Source organism: Pteropus vampyrus, unplaced genomic scaffold (assembly GCF_000151845.1).
Source record: "Pteropus vampyrus isolate Shadow unplaced genomic scaffold, Pvam_2.0 Scaffold50, whole genome shotgun sequence".
Taxonomy (NCBI): Eukaryota; Metazoa; Chordata; class Mammalia; order Chiroptera; family Pteropodidae; genus Pteropus; species Pteropus vampyrus.
In genome coordinates, this window is record NW_011888831.1 from 3481351 (window position 1) to 3497666 (window position 16316).

The 16316-nt window shown below is 47.7% G+C and overlaps 1 protein-coding gene and 1 pseudogene across 8 annotated transcripts in view; both read right to left on the minus strand.

Moving 5' to 3' along the window:
* The window catches only part of RAP1GAP2 (RAP1 GTPase activating protein 2), a 196730-nt gene that overhangs the window by 85361 nt on the left and 95053 nt on the right, over window positions 1–16316 (minus strand). The gene's annotated exons all lie outside the window — the stretch shown is intronic.
* Window positions 4121–4229, minus strand: LOC111739504 (annotated as a pseudogene).

Genomic DNA, 16316 nt, shown 5'->3' on the forward strand with positions numbered 1-16316 from the left:
AACCACTTATCTCTCTGTATCGTAATTTCTTGTTTATCTGTTTCCCCCACTACATCTGTAACCTCAGCACATGACACCTAGGTGCTCGATAAATACTTACTGAGTGAATAACTGAACAGAGGAACTGACTTCCGTCTAGTGACTGAGACAATCAGAAGTAAATAATTACAACCCAATTAAAGAAGAACAGTACCTGGGGTAAGCCAATGCCTGCAGGGACACACAGAGGAGTGCAATGGCTATGCTGCAAAGGAAGGACTTTCCAGAAAAGGGTTACTCTCCCCATTTTGCAAGAAAATCAAGTCCTGCATCTAAGGATACACAGTGGTAGAGCAGGAGTCAATATCCAGGCCCGGAATTCATTCCCACTACCTCCCATTGGTCTCTGATGATAATCCTGTTGGGGAGGAAGTGGGAAATGAAGCTCAAAGAGGTTAACTGACCTGCTTAAGGTCACACAGCCTGTTAGTAGCACAGCCAAGGGTTCTAGAAAAAGAGGATGAGGTGAAGAGAATGGAGAGAAAGAGGGTAGGGAGAGACAGTAAGTGTTTTGCCTGTGCTAAACTCAGATGCCAAGAAAGACACTCCAGGCAAAAAGATCCACAGCCCCTGGCAGGGCCATGAGCAGCAGTGGTGACCACACACTGGCAGCCTCTCCAGGGTGGGCAGTGAGAGCACACAGGCCACTTAGAGTAAGCCCCAAGGAAGGCGAAGCACGAAAGGGCAAACGAGGAGCAGGAAGACAGCCATTCTGGTAGAGTAAAACTGCCCTCTTTCCGCTGGCAGTGGAGATGGGGGGAGGAGAAATTAAGGTCCCCTCTGTCAAATTAGCCTCCTCTGCCTCTGAATGAGACCTCTCCTTACTTTTTCACCAGAAAACCCACTATTAAGAACACTTAATGGTAATAATTTGATTATAAAAACCCCCAGCCTGGAGCAAGTCCCCGGGATCAACAGGGTTCCCTTCCTCGCCTATAATTTTTCAGCAGCAGCTGTGCTCTTTTTAGAGCACCAGATGGGGAGTCAGACAGACCAGCATCCAAATCTCAGCCCAGCCGCCAGCCCACTGTGTGACCTGAGCCCCATTCTCTTCATTTGTAAAGTTGGAATAGTGATCCCCACCTTCCAAGGTGCTCTGAAAATGAAATGAATAGTGATCCCCACCTTCCGAGGTGCTCTGAAAATGAAATGAAATGAAATGACAAACATGAATGCACCTAACATAAGGACAACTGATCAACAAACGTCTGCCGACTCTGTTGAATTTATAGAATTAACGTTGCGATGGGAACAGTTGATATTTATTGAGCTCTCACTACATGTGCCAGGCCCTTGACTAAGTACTTTACATGTGTTCTCTCATCTATTCCTCATGACCACCTATGAAGCAATCTCTATTATCATCCCCTCTCTACAGCTGTGGAAACCAAGGCTGAGAGGTGACTAGGTCAATAGATGGCATCAGCGATGCAAGCACAGTCAGCCTCCAGAGTCCAAGTTTGAAGGCACCACACAAGTGGGAACAGGGTGTGTCATTTTGATCAACTGGTCGACACACAAGAAGCAGGATGTTCAGGGCTCAAATCCACCCCTCCTTCCTAACGTCTTTCTGAAACCCCCTCAGCCAGAATAGCACTTAACTTCGTTTGGGTACATAGCATATTCTGTTTTATATAAATGGCTAGAACTGCCTACTCTTTCCTCTAGACCAAAAACTGGCGGGCAGAAGCTCTGTCTACACACAGCAGGGTTGTACACATACCAGATTTCATAAAACCTAAAATGACATCCATTGTAAGATACACATTACCTTAGGTACCACTAAGCAAAAGCACTGCCAATTACAAACTGTGGCACGCTATTGCTGTGAGATACAGCCTGATTTGAGACATGTTGAATGTGTGGAGGGCTATGTTTTAGAAAACATGAAATACAGTAGTAGACACTCAGTAATTACTCATACTCAGTAATTATTTCTTGGGATAGTTGAAATCATAAGCCTCAAGTTTTGTGTCTTACCAGCTGGCTAAGGGGCGTGCTATATTTATCTGGGACTCAATTTTCTCATCTATAAAATGGGCAAAACAATTCTTCTCTTTCAAGGTGGCTGTGAGAACCAGAAGAATTCTGGCTTATAAACTATAAAATGCTTTATAAACTGTAAAGCACTGTACCAATCTAAAGTATACACAGGACAAAGAGTGGATGATGGACATCACCACCAGTGGTTATGAGCGAGGCCATAAGACCCCGTGGGTGTTTGCAAGGGACTCTGTCTTTGGGCAATCCAGCCCCATTTTCTAGGAAACAACTGGGGTTCCTGCTTCCAAGTTGTCCCTTGGAACAAGGGTGTGACACTTGTTCCCAGCCCAACACTGGTGTCTATATCATGGCTCTCCAAGCCAGGCTTTGGGGTGCCAGTTGGCACAGTTTCTGGTTTTGATCCCCTCTGTGGCCTGAAACTTCTGGTCTTCCCCACAAAGTTGGGCTTGGTGTTAGGTCTGAAACTCACAGTGGGGAGATTGTAAAAAGAGCTCTGTAAATCTCATCAGATTACTGGAAACAAACCTTTAGGCCTGCAACAGGGTGAACTGGAAGGTTAGGCACTCAAGAGAGGCAACGGCCTAAACGAAGGCTTGGAGGCAGAAGAGTGAGGAAGGGGTCAGTTTGGCTCACCAGTGGCCATACTTATGGCCCAGGCAAGAAGCCCAGGGGCCCTGCTGGTGTTTATCCCGAGGAAAAGGAAACAAAGTGACTCCTAGGCTGAGAGGGCGGGAGCAAAAGGCAGTGTTGCCCTCCCAAAAAAAATCTCTGCTTCTCCCCCAAGTCTTCTTATCCCTGAAATGCAAAGTGTCATGTGCTGCATAGCTGTCCTCTCTCCTAACTGGCACTGGCAGTCGGGTGTCTGGCTGAGAGTCAGAGGTAAGGCTCCCTCCCTCCATCACTCCAGTGGTCTCTGTTTCCCACTCAAGTTTCCTGCACAAACCAGAATGCTGTCCAAATCACTCTTCCACACTACACATCCTTCTCCTCTTCTCTCTTCCCCTCCCTCCTGCTCTCTTTCCTGTTGGCTCCTTGAGAGTGGAAACTGCAGCCATGCCCAGCACACCTGGACTCTGGGTCTGCAGCTGGGGCAGCAGAAGACTTCTGGGCCCTGCCACCAGCTCTCCACCTCTCTCTCCACCAAGTCAGTTTTGGGAACCAGGCACTGTAGACCATGGTACCAATTAGCCTCCTCCCCCAGTCCTGGCCTTGAATTGTACCTTGGAGAGAGGAGAGACTGAAGAAGCAACTTCAGAGAGAAGCCACCACAGAGCAGACGTGGAACCTACGCCCTCCCCAGCAGACCCTGCTCCCCTTCCCTTATCTCAGAAGCTGCCCCTGGCCCGAAGCTCTCCCTCTACCTCCCCCGACCCATGGGAGTATCGCTGCCCTCCCAGCAGAGCCTAGCATCATCTTGCGGAAGTGGAACATACCCAGCTACCACCAGGGAAGGTGTCCTCATCCTGCCATTCACTTAGCTGTGACCAAAGCTCAGTTCACTCATCTCCAAAATAAGGATTCATCCCATTCTCACTACTCAACTCCCCCTCAGGCCTGTTTGGGGAAAACTGAGTGAGTGGAAGGATACAACCTCATTCCATTTCTAAAGGAGGAGGCACCATATACTAAGGCATATATTATATGCTAACGAACCTTCTCAATGGCCCTCTCCTACTTCTGTGCTTCGGTTTCCACACTCATTACAGGGTATGCAGGTGGCTGCTCTCCCTTCCCCTCCATTGGGGATGAGCTGTCACCCCAGAGAGACCACTGGGTGCCCTATCACCAGCCGTAGGCTATTGACTGCCCAGGGCTTGGCTGCTCTCGGCACCCTCTTGCCCAGGAGATGTTCCTAGCTGCACAACCTCTGCTCTAAGACGAAGAAGAAAAATAAAGCCCCCCACCCACCCCCATGCCTATATTAGCACTGTTAGTAAGTGGCAAAAGCAAGGTTTAGAGATTATCTTTTTTTTTTTTTTAAGTTTTTTTTAGGTTAGGCAACTCTTGGTTGACCTCAGAGATTTCAAGGACCTTGTCAGCTTACAATCCCTTATATTTTTTTATTTTTTATTTTTTACGCCTACAGCACCTGGTCTTCCTAGGTGGTCTCCCATCTAAGTACTAACCAGGCCCAACCCTGCTTAGCTTCCAAGATCAGGCTTATTCAGGCTAGCATGGCCGTAGACTAGAGATTATCTAAGCCAGAATTTCAATTATCAGAACTCTTCCTGTTAATGACCCCCTCCACCCAGGACAATAGATTGCTGGGATTTTGCTGGAGCCAGGCCCCTTGCCTACCACACAGCAGGTTCTCATCAGATGTACTGGACTGAGAACTGAATCAGTCAATACATGTGCTTTTTTTTTTTTTTTTTTTTTTTCGTGTGCCTGGCTGAACAGAGGGCGATATCGGAAACTGAAAAACTAGTCATTTTGGGGACTCATGCTCCCATGGGCCTGAGAGATGCTATCCAATTCATTCCACCTCTAAAAGACCCCAACCTTCCCCTCCCCAGAGGGAGATGGTAGGAGAAAGGTTGTTGGGCATTTCCTTTCAGGCTAACCTGCAGAAAAGGAACACTGGTAAATTGCACAAATTGCACGTTCTTTTCCTCCTCCCTCTTCTAGTTAATGATTACCTAAATAAATGCTTTCTGTCCCCAGTGACTCTAACAGTCAATCCCGGAGCTCCAATAGCCTAATTATATAAACAACCATGTAAGGGCTGCAATGCTGAACAGCTCTCTTCTCCATAAACCATGTCAAATAGCACAATTGCCCCCACCCCCTTTTGCCAGCTGGGGCTGATGAATGGGCTACTGGGGCAAATGCAGGCCCTGACAAAGTTTGGGGTAGTGCCCCTGGGCTGCCCATCCCGGGCCCAGCTGCTCCAGCTGAGGGAAGCATTTGGCTAAAAATACATTCACACCAATACAGGGTCCTGCAGCATCCATTCTCAAACAGACACCCAAAACACAAGGATGGTACAACAGAGAGCTCCACAAACATCCACGTTCACCCCACACACACAATAAGCACTCACTCATGCAAACACATGAGGCTTTGGGGAGGTTTATGGTCCCCCAAGGTAAGAACCATTATTATCTGTTGCTGCTTGCAATCTACCTGCCCAGTGGTCCCCTCTTCAAAAGCAGACAGAGAACAAAGGAGGCACATAAAGTGAAAGAGGATGAAGTTAGAGACCTCAGCCTCTTTTTCATGATCCGCTTCCTTCTCTACCAAAAGAGATCCATGCATCCAGTGAATGTGTTTGAAGTGGTGCTGGCATCTGGCTCAGAGGACTGGTGCCACCTTCCAGACCTTGCATGAAGCCGTAGGCTGGGTGGGACTAGAACAGCAGATGAGCCTGCCATGCTGGGAACGCAGGACCCAGTAGCAGAAGTGCTCATTCTGACTGAGGAGGCTGCCAGAGCCCCTACATAGGCCTGGTCTCCCCTAAGGAGGTATTCAGGGGCACCTGAGCGGTGAGGTAATTAGCAGTGGACACAGTGGTAGCACCCAGCTCCTGGCAACCTGACCCCCTGGGTCTGTCATCCCAGCTGACTTAGCAGGTAGCTGGTGGACTTGTCATCCCCAGTTTCCTGCCAGCCAACTATCTGGTATTGATGGTATCGGCCACAAGAGGGCCCGGTGAGCCATACAGAAGATGTAGACCCACAGCTGGGGCTCCAAGCCATTTCCCTGTGATGCGGATGGATGCAGTCAACACAGGCGATTGCAAAGCAGATCTTGCTAAAGAGATCCCTGGATTCTTACAGTACCAGACACACTTCCAGGACCCCTTCGGCTCCCCAAAGAGCAGGTGGCATGTCCTGGCCCCAAAGCACAGCCTCATTTTCATTAAATTGGGAGTTCCTTTGGCCACGTGGTTATCCAGAGGGAAGACTGAACTGGAGCCCTGGGAGTAACCAGTCTGAAAGGCCACCAGGAGGTGAAATCATAACCTTGCTCTCCCAGGCATAAGGAAGGTGCATACTGATTTTGGCTGAACCTATGAGGCTTGGACTGCGCACTCACCCTCGTAACCATCCTCTCCTAGAACCATCAGGCGACCTGGATCTGTTCTACCCCGGGAAACAGTGTGCCCAGGTCCTAGCCTCATCTTACACATAGGAGACCCCAACTTCAGCTGGAGCAGATGGAGTCAGAGTGTTTCTATGCTTGGCTACTCTGGTCAGCTCTATGGAATTTTGCACACTTTGAGTGACAGTCTTCCTGGGGTTCAGAGAAGCCAATCAACCTGGCCCCACAGCTCCCCTGAAATGCTCTTGTCAAGGTCACCAGTGGCCTCCACGTTGCCAAATCCAAGAACTCTGGTCTTCATTTCTCAGCACCGCCCTCCTTCTTGCCGCGTCCCTTCCTCTGGGCTTCCACAACAGCCCTGCTCTCCTAGTTTTCCTTCAGCCTCCTCATAGGCTCCTCCTCCGATGGAGGCCCTGCTCTCATCCGTCTCCGCTGTCCTCCCATGCTACCCAACCATCCCCCAGATTTAATACCATCTCTGTGCTGATTCCCCTACATGAATATCTCCAACTTTGACCTCTCCTTGAACCTCCGCATCCAATTTACAATCTCATAAGTATCTCAAAATTGGTGTGTCCAAAATAGAGCCCCTAATCTTCCTTCTCAAACCTTTCCAGGCTTCTCTATCTAGAAAAATAAGACCAAACACTATTTATTGCTCAAATCCCATCTAGGATGACTAGGCATCTAGATTCCTCCCTTTCCTTCACCTCCCGTGTCGAATCCATCAGTATACCCTGTTGTCCTGACCTCTTTAACATAACTTGAATCCATCCATTTCTGTCCATCACCACTGCCAACCTCCCAGGTCCAAGCCCCCTCAAGTTTTTGTCCAGACTAGAGCAACAACCTCCAATCTGGTCTCCCTCCATCTATTTTTGCTGATGCCAGATAAAAATCATATCACTTTGCTGATGAAGATCTAAACCCCTTTCAAGGCCCAAAGGCCTGGCATGCTCTGCCTCTCTGTAACCTCCTCTCATTCACTATACTCTAGCTACACAGGCCTTCTTTCTGTTCCTCAAAAGTACAGATTCTTTCTGGCCTTGGTGCCTTTGCACTTTTATTTCTGGCATCCAGGCACACCCTAGCTCTTCACACAGCCATTCCTTCGTATCCTTTTGGGCCCAGCTTAAACATTACCTCCCCCAGAGGCCTTCTTTGAGCCCCCAGGGAAAGCCATTTCTCCCTCCCACAGACACCGATATTCTCAAATAGCACCCTTGAAACAGTGAACACCCAAACACCATGTTTGTGTCTTTCTTTCAGAGCACCAATCAGAGGCTGTAGTTTTTGATGACTTTCTTATCTACAGTCTACCTCCCTCACTGGCAGGTAAGCTCCATGAGGGCAGGAATCATGTTCACTGCTGCATCCCCAGGCCCTAAAGCAGTCCCTAACCCATGGCAAGCATTTGATAAATATTCACAAAGTGAATGAAGGGATTTCACTGGCACTTCTGTGTGTAAGGTGTTCTTAGTGCAAGAGAAGAAGCAATACGAACTCTTGCTAGAGGGGTTCAAAGAAGGCTCCACGGAGGTGGTGGAATCCTAGTGTGCTTCTGAGTTAGGAGATTTAGAAAGGAGGGAGGTTGTACGGTGGTGGGGAGAAGAAGAAGCCTGAGCAACAAGAGTAGCAAACACGAAGCATATGCAGGGAAAATGTCAACCTCACTAGCTGCAGACCACCCACTGCTGCCAAACGATCCCTGCAAGGAGTGACCCTGCCAGGATGCCATCCTATGGTCTCCCCTACCAAGAGCTCAGGGATGCCCCCAGGCAGCTATTTGTGTACCTCTAGCTAAGAGGAAGCCAGCCTGCTTTCCCATCCTATACAGAGGAAGTAGATTTGCTCACCTCTACTGTTTCCCCACAGCTGCTACGACTCCCTCTGTAACCTCCCCTCATTCACTATACTTTAGCAACTTACTGATCCCCCAGGAGGCAATGAGCCTGCCTGGGGACAAGCCACGTGATGCTCAGCATCACACATGTGGTTTTTGGGACTCAACCAACTCAGTGAGTCACCTTTAGCAGGACCAAGGCTAGCCTATAAAGTGCCTCTGTGTGAATTCGAAAAGCGTACCCCTTCAGTGGAACAACTGGAAAAAGGCACCCTTTCCTCTGGTCAGATGCAGTCTCTCACAGGACACCCTGTTGGCCAGCAGATTTCAGCCCCTAATCATCCCCTGTGCTGGCTTCCGGGTGCCCCATGCGGTGCACACATTCTACAGCGATCTCTTCACAGTCCATAGCAAAATCTGGATTAGCTGCCCCAGAGCCCCATGTCCTCAAAGCTTCATCCAGCTGAGGAGTCCAGGCCAGCCCCAGGGTATCTCAAGAGTCTTGCCCAGGTGACCAGGATGACAGTCCCCATGGGGTCAAGGCTGTAACTTGCCCACCCCCTCCCCGTCCCTCATAACAACTGATGGCCAATTCCCAGAAGAGACCATCTGAGTCCTGGTGCAGAGCCTCCCACCCCACACTCATGGAGTGAGAAGAATTATTGGTGGGCTGGAAGGCCCTGTGGGTGTTTGCCTGCTCAGTGATATTGAATTGTAAACATGTGTGCCTGTTTACTTTCCCTGTCAGACCTCGCTGGCTGCCCCGTAGCCGGGCAACACTATCTGACCTGGGGGACCAGGAGGGGTACTTTCTGTGCCAGGCAGGTCACCTGGGGAGCGTTATCTAAGCATGGCCAGTCTCAGCATGAAGTGCCTCCCTCTCCTCCCACAGGCGTTCCCACCCTCACCCCCAGATGACCCTGGACCCACATGACAGACGGTGCACTCTGATGGGAAGAGGCAGAGGGTGGCCCTGAGGACAGAAGCAGTGGCACCGTTACGATGAGACAGAAGCAGATCACCAGGACTAGGTGTGATCAGTCAGGTGGGCAGCTTTGCCGTTTCACTGCTAGCCAAACTGAGAGCCAGCAGGCTGAAACTGCAGCAAGATCCAGGTTAGATGGGAAGAAGACGACAATGTGTGATTGGAGGTAGGCGATGGCAGCTTCTTTCAAGGAAAGATTGGACAACTGCAGATCAGGGTTGGGCGAAGCTCACATATGACATTTCTTTCCTCAGTGAGGGGTTATCTTTTCACCTGGATGGGCGACCAGCAAGTATCTGCCTGAAGATAACAAAATCAAGATGATTTCAGCTCTAGACAGTGTGGTGTTATGCGGCCTTCTTTTCTCTGTGGAAAGCTTATGAATATACAACATATCCATCAAATCCCATGGTCAGAGGGAGAACATCTGAAATCATATAATCAGTCATGGGCTCAAAAAGCAATGAAATCAGGCAAAGAATCAGTCACATAACCATAGAATCCCATAGAAGGAAGACCTACTGTGTGCTGGGCCTCTAGGGTTTCCACTAGAAAGCAGGTAAAAAAAAATCCCCCATTTTACAGATAAGGGACCCAGATCTAACAAAGCCTAGTCTCTCCCACTGAACCATGAAGGTGGCCTAACCTTGCCATAGGCTGAATAATGCCCCCTACAAATGCTCTTGTCCTAATCCTCAGAACCTGTGACTATGTGAGGTTACATGGCGGGAATGGGTAATTAAGGTTGCGGATAGAATTAAGATTGCTAATCAGCTGACCCTGAAATGAGAAGAGGAGCTTGGATTATCCAGTGAGCCCAGTGTAATCACAAGAGTCCTTATAATAGGAGGCAGAAGAAGAGAACCAGAGAGATGACAGTGTGAGAACCTAGCTCAGTGGTTGCTGCCTTTGAAGACAGAGGAATGGGGCCAAGAGCAAGGAATGTAGGCAGCCTCTAGAAGATGGAAAAGGCCAGGAAATGGGTTCTCTCTTTGAGCATCCAGATGGAAAGCAGCCCTGTTAATATCTTGAGTTTAGATATTGACCCATGTAAGGACCCATTTCAGACTTTTGACTTCCAAAACTAGAAGATGATAAGTCTGTTATCTTAAGCCACTAAGTTTGTGGTCATTTGTTTCAGCAGCTATAAGAAACTAACCAGATAGGGTTCAGGACAGACCTCTTGACAGGTGCAAGTCCAAGAAGACTTTGAGTAGAAAGGAAATCTTACACTCTAGCTCTGTACCTCTGACTGGGTAACCATTCTCCATGCCTCAAAACTGAAATGGCACACATTCACAGTCTGAGGTGAACTTTATTTTGATATTTTGATAACTGCAATGAAGCTCTTTGCTGATCTTCAAGAAACCAGGTGTGGACTACTGGCCTCCATGGGACCTGGGACTCATGCAGCAAGGAGAAGGGGTGCCCACCCAGCTGGCAGAGGACCATGCCATGCAAACAGGGCTCAGGGCACTGCATATCCATGACCACTCAGGCTGGACTGATGACCTGGGAGGCCTAGCTTCCCAGTTCCCACCTCTGTTGCCAGCACTCCCCTCGGGTACCTCCAGGCTCTGGATCTCCAACTCAGGCCTGCTCTTCAGGTGACAAGGCCGAACCCTGACACTTACTGGACCCTCCCAGCTCTGAAGACCCACCTTCCTGCTCCTCAGATCTGACCATGTTTCCTGACCTGCTTTCTGCTTCACTATTCTGGTGTTTAAGGGGCTCACTCTGGGGCCTAACGCTCCAGGATCGATTCCCTCATGGGAAAGTGATCATGCAAGGGTTTCCCGCCTGTTTGCACTTACCCAGGCCACTGGTGCCTCCACACCCAAAAAGGAACCACTAGAGCACTCAGTGGAGGTCATGTCACACATTCAGTCACTCTCAGAGGGCGGTTTCTGGGGCTCTGGCTCCTCACAGCCATCACACCCTCCAAGAATAGAGATCATACCTTCTCAGTTCAATAAAAGGTCACCAAGCATGAGATAGAGATAAATAAGCCACAGCTCTTGCTTCCTGTCTCCCTCAGCCCAGATCTCCCAACCATGGAATAACCTACCCAAAGGAACACTCAAATGCTGTCCTAAACCCCATCTGGACATCCACAGGTGAGGCTGAGGAGCCATGAGAGAATCTAGTAGTATTCTCAAAATCATCCTGATCCCTACCATGTCTCTGAGGTGAGATGCAATTCTGGCCTCCTCGGAGTATAGGCAACCTGCCCCCAGGGAGGGAGAGCTCTAGAAACAGCAGCAGGGCATCTGTGGTAAAGGTCTTAATCCCAGACACCTTTAGGAGTCAGGAAGAACACAAGGCAAAACAGGAGTTGGAGAAAACACACCCCTCTCCATAGTACTGAAATGAATGTTTTAATATCATGTTGGTCAAACAAAGCATATCTGGGGACAAATTGGGCCCAGGCCTACCAGTTAATGATTCTCAATGAGGCAAACCCAACTCCTCCACCTCACCTCTCTCAATCTTTTTCCTTCCTTCTTCCACCGCCACTGGCCTCTCCACTCCCTTCTTCTACCTTTATTCCCACTTTCCTTCCCCACCTCACCCCCACTTTCTCCTCTTTCTCTCCTCTACAGCAAATGAAGCCATCTGGCCATTTACCCCTCACTTCTGGCCTCCCATTTGGAGCCAATCAGCCATCATATTCACATCTAACATCTCAAAAACTTCTTGGTCCTGCTGCCAAATCAAAGCAGCTTGACCTAGGTCACTTCCTAACAAACCCAACTCATTCCTGCAACATGGCTCAGCTTCACTTCCACGTGTAACTGAGCTCAGGCTCTGGAATGTTCCCTTCACACAGCTGGAAATGCAGAGCCCGTCAGCCCAGCCTCCTGGTAAGGGCATAGCCGTTCCCCTCAAAAGCAATACGTCATGCCCTCTGAGAAGCCAAGTTCACAGACTGCACTACCTCCCTCCCAAAATCACTTGGTTCTTCTACTTCAAATCAGGGAGCCAATCGCTATGTATAAAGCTGAAATAATTTAATTTTAAAAAATTAAGGTCTCTACCCTCAAAGGTTTTTTTAACCTTTTACCTCATCTTTAGAGGACTCTTATAGGAATTAATATCTCTTACAGAGAGGAAACATTTATCTAAACTTCAGCAATTCCTTCTGAGCCACCTGGTTTTTTCTTCACTGGTTAAATGCAAGTAAAATTGAATTTAACTCTTTTTATTACAAAAGAACACAAACAATGCAATCCCATTTATTTATGCCTCTATCTCTGTGTATGATGCCAAGATGTCTGGTAAGGATGAATATGTCTGGATGGTAGAATGATTATTAGGGTTTTTTTTTTTTACTTTATACTTTATAATTGCTTAAATTTTTTTATAAGCATATATCATTTCATTTAAAAATCGAGGGGGGTGCTGTTTATTTGCAAAAAAAAAAAAAAAGTCCTATGAAAATTCTCCAAGAAAGTACTGGGCTTTTTTGTTCAATGCAACATTCTCAAGGCTGCATCTATCAATAAAGATTAATGAGTCACATATTATGAGTATTTATTAAGCACCAACCACTAAGTATTTACTAAGCACCTACTATGGGCCCCTTATGTACCAAGCCCTGTGGCAGCAAGGATGGAAAGAATACTCCCTGCCCCTCAGGACACAGAGCTGGGGTTGCACTGGGCCAGCCCTTTCTCACATACACCCCTGCTGTCACACTTGAATGGCATCCAACTATACAAGGGTGAGCAGGTGCTAGCACACCTGGAGCCTCTGGATCTCCCATCAGGAGCTCCTAAGAGACGGCAGCCTATACCTACAGTGGGTTAAAGAGTGTCCATGTCCAGGAATTTTCAAATGTGACCTAATTTGGAAACAGGGTCTTTGAAATATAATTAAGTTAAGAATCTTGAGATGAGATCCAAGTGGAATCAGACAGGCCCTAAATCCTTATAAGAGACCCACAGAGCAGAGACAGCCGGAGAGAAGAGAAGGCTGTATGAAGACAGAGGCAGAGAGTTGAGTTCCCAAGCCAAAGGAACACCTGATGCCACCAGAAGCCAGAAGAAGCAAGCAAGGATCCTCCTGTTCTAGAGCCTTTGGAGGGAACACAGCCCTGCTGACACCCTGATTTTTGACTTTTAGCCTCCAGAACTGTGAGAGAATAAATTTCTGTTGTTAAGCCATCGAATTTTTGGTAACTTGTTATAGTAGCCCCAGGAAATGAATACACACCCCAAGGCCTGAAACTCCACCTCCCCTCAGCAGGGAATCTGCCAGGGGTTAAGGAGGAAAAAGCCAACCAGAGAGTGACATACAGGAGCTACCTGCTGGGGCTCAGAACTGCAGGGGTGATGTCCCTTCAGAAGCAAACACAGAATCCCTCATCCAAGGCCCTCTCAAAGTAGCAGGCACACTGGGCTTGAGTGTCAGGTAAATAACAAGAACACATGGGGTGGCGGTGGAGTGCAGCAGGACCCCCCAACCCCAATCCGGTCTCAGTGAAGACATGTCTATAGCAGCTGGAGAGAAGAGTGGGATAAAAAATGAAACCACCCCACAAGCATTTAGCTCATTGCCCATGATAATATCCACTCCACCTGCTTCCTCCTGTAATCTTCACAGCAACCCTGTGGAGTGGGCTCAGTTCTACAAATGAAGGAACTGAGGTTCATGGAAGAGGACTGAACTGTACAATATCACACAGTAGGTTACTAAATCCCAAGCCCCAGTCTCTGTGCTCCAGACCTGGAACAATCCATTAGGAAAAGCAGGACCCAAAACAAGCAGGATGTCATAGAGCCAGGGGCTAAGTTAGGGAGGGATGGCTAGTCAGGCCTTCAAGGGCAAGTAAGTGGCTCAACTAGGGCTAGAGCAGCACGGAAAGCAGCTCCACAGAGACACCCTGAACACCAAGTGCTCTATAGGGGTACAAGGTCAGTCAGTGTCTGTCTAGAAATATAGACTCATATTAATATTAGCCACAGGCAAAAAGAATAAGGAAGGAAACTTCTGATGGAGACAAACAGATCATAAAATGCATTCTAAAGCCAACCTCAGAACTCCCCATAGCCTTGAATTATCCAGATGTCCACTAAGTCCAATCCCCAAATCCTTTATGAGAACACCAGCTTTGCAGGGTCTTCCTGTCCCCATGGGGACTGCCTGGCCTGTGAGCCCTGAATCGTTCAGGGCAGCCTGACTACAGGAGTTGGGAGCATGATCAGGGGGGACGCTCGCTCTCTGAAGACCCCTACTGGGTCTGTGTAAGTTTGCTGGGCAGGATTTTTGTTTTCAGCCTTTTTCCAATACCCTCACTGTCATCCACATTTTCCAGGCAGGGTTTCAGGTCTAATACACAGGACTCAGGAGGGGCCAATCTCACAAAATGCAATTTCTGTTTTTGTTCATTGGACATGGAGAGGAACCTCAGCTGTGGGGACCAAGCAGGGCAAGAAATCGGGCAGTCCTGAGGAAAACGACAGAAAAATCGGTGTATTTCCTTCCAGACTTTCCCTCTATGCATTGTTGTTCTCTGCCAGAGTAACAGCTAACATTTCTGCTACACATGCTCCGTGCCTCTGTTCTAAGTGATAAACATACATCATCTCGATTAGTCTGCATCGCATTAGGCAGGTTCTCTTCTATCCCTATTCTATAAACTGTGGAGGCACAGAGGAAACTGAGGCACAGAGAAGTTACACAGCTAGAAAATGGTAAAGCCTTAAGCCCAGGCAGAAACTATGTTCTTCACTACAACTTGACATTGCTTCACATTTTTTGAGAAAAAACATGAAAAGGATCTGGGTCCAGGTTAAAGAAACTGGATTAGCCTCTGTGGTGGGGGAGACCATGTGGCCTGTCAAAAGGAAAAGTAGATAAGCCGAAGAATCAAAGGAGAGGAGAAGAGGGTCCCCAGAGAGAACATTCTGGAAGCCCATCTGGCCTGTTCCCTAACACAAAGGAGAGAAGGAATAAGGCCCAGGTAGCCTGGATACCTAGGCCTGTGGCTTGGGCTCCATTAGCAATTTCTAGGAAGCAGGACTCCCCTTTGAGGCCTCCAGCTTGAAAAGCTAGGAGCCCAAAGTTACATGGGAGCAGGCAAGGGACTCTCATGTGCTGGTGGCTTCCAGTTCCCTAGGGAAAAGCTGTTTCTCAAGGGAACCAAATCATCATCATCCTCCTCATCATCATCCTCATCATCATCCTCCTCATCATCATATCATCATCCTCATCATCATCCTCATCATCATAACCACTTACTGAATACCTATTATGTGTAGGCACTCCACTAGCTACTTCATGGATTACCTCATTACTCCTCACTTCTACTCCTCTAGGTGGCCACTGCCCCTATTCCACAGGTGAAGAAGTTGAAGGTCAGGGAGATTAAGTAACGTGCTGAAATGATTCATGCAAAGCGGTCTGGAGCAGTGGATAAGACAGCACAGGCTTCAGAGTCACACAGGCAGACCTGACTCCAAATCCTGGCTCTGCACTCACCCGCTGTGGAATCTTGAGCTAATAACTTAACCTACTCTGACAATTTCAATCAGAGATGCCAGAAGTAATTCATCTCAAATGTCAACTCCAGATGACTGGCAGTGGCTGCCTGCAGTGCTTTATTGGAGAGGATCCTGAAACCATGTCTAAATTCATGGGAAAGAGTGCCATGATCAATTACTAATAACTACCATAGGGGCAGAGCACAGAGTGAAATCACAAGTGTCACCTATTTCCCTTCTCTGTTCTAGAGAAACACCCTGGCTTCTAGAGACGGCTATACACATATATGAGTGCACTTCCACGGTCGATGGATTTTTGACTAAAGTGCCAAAGCAACTCGTCTTTTCAGCAACTGGATATCTATATGGGAGTAAATGGACCTAGACTCCTATATCATGCTATACACAATTAAATCGAGATAGATCTTAGACCTATCGCCAAAACTATAAAGCTTCTAGAAGAAAACATGGAAGAAAATCTCTGTGATATAAAATAAGCAAAGATTTCTTAGGACACAAAAAGCTATAGACATAAAATGAAAAATATCCATAAATTAGGCATCAACGAAATTAAAACTTGTGCTCATCAAAGACACCATTAAGAAAAAGAATGAACTTGTGTCCAGAGTATGTAAAGAAGAACTACAAGAAGACAAATGACCTAATTTTAAAGGGGGAGGAGGGGCAAAAGAAACTATAAGAATGGTCAACAGCATGTGAAAAAGTGTTCAACATTATCGGTCATCAGAAAATGCAAATTAAAAACACAATGAAATACCCCTACGTATGCACTCAAGTGGCTAAAACTAAATAGACTGACGATGGATGTGGAGCAGTTGAAATTCTTATCACAATGCCCAGTAGGGATGTAAAATAGTACAACTATTTGGCAAAAAGGTTGGCAGTTTCACATAAA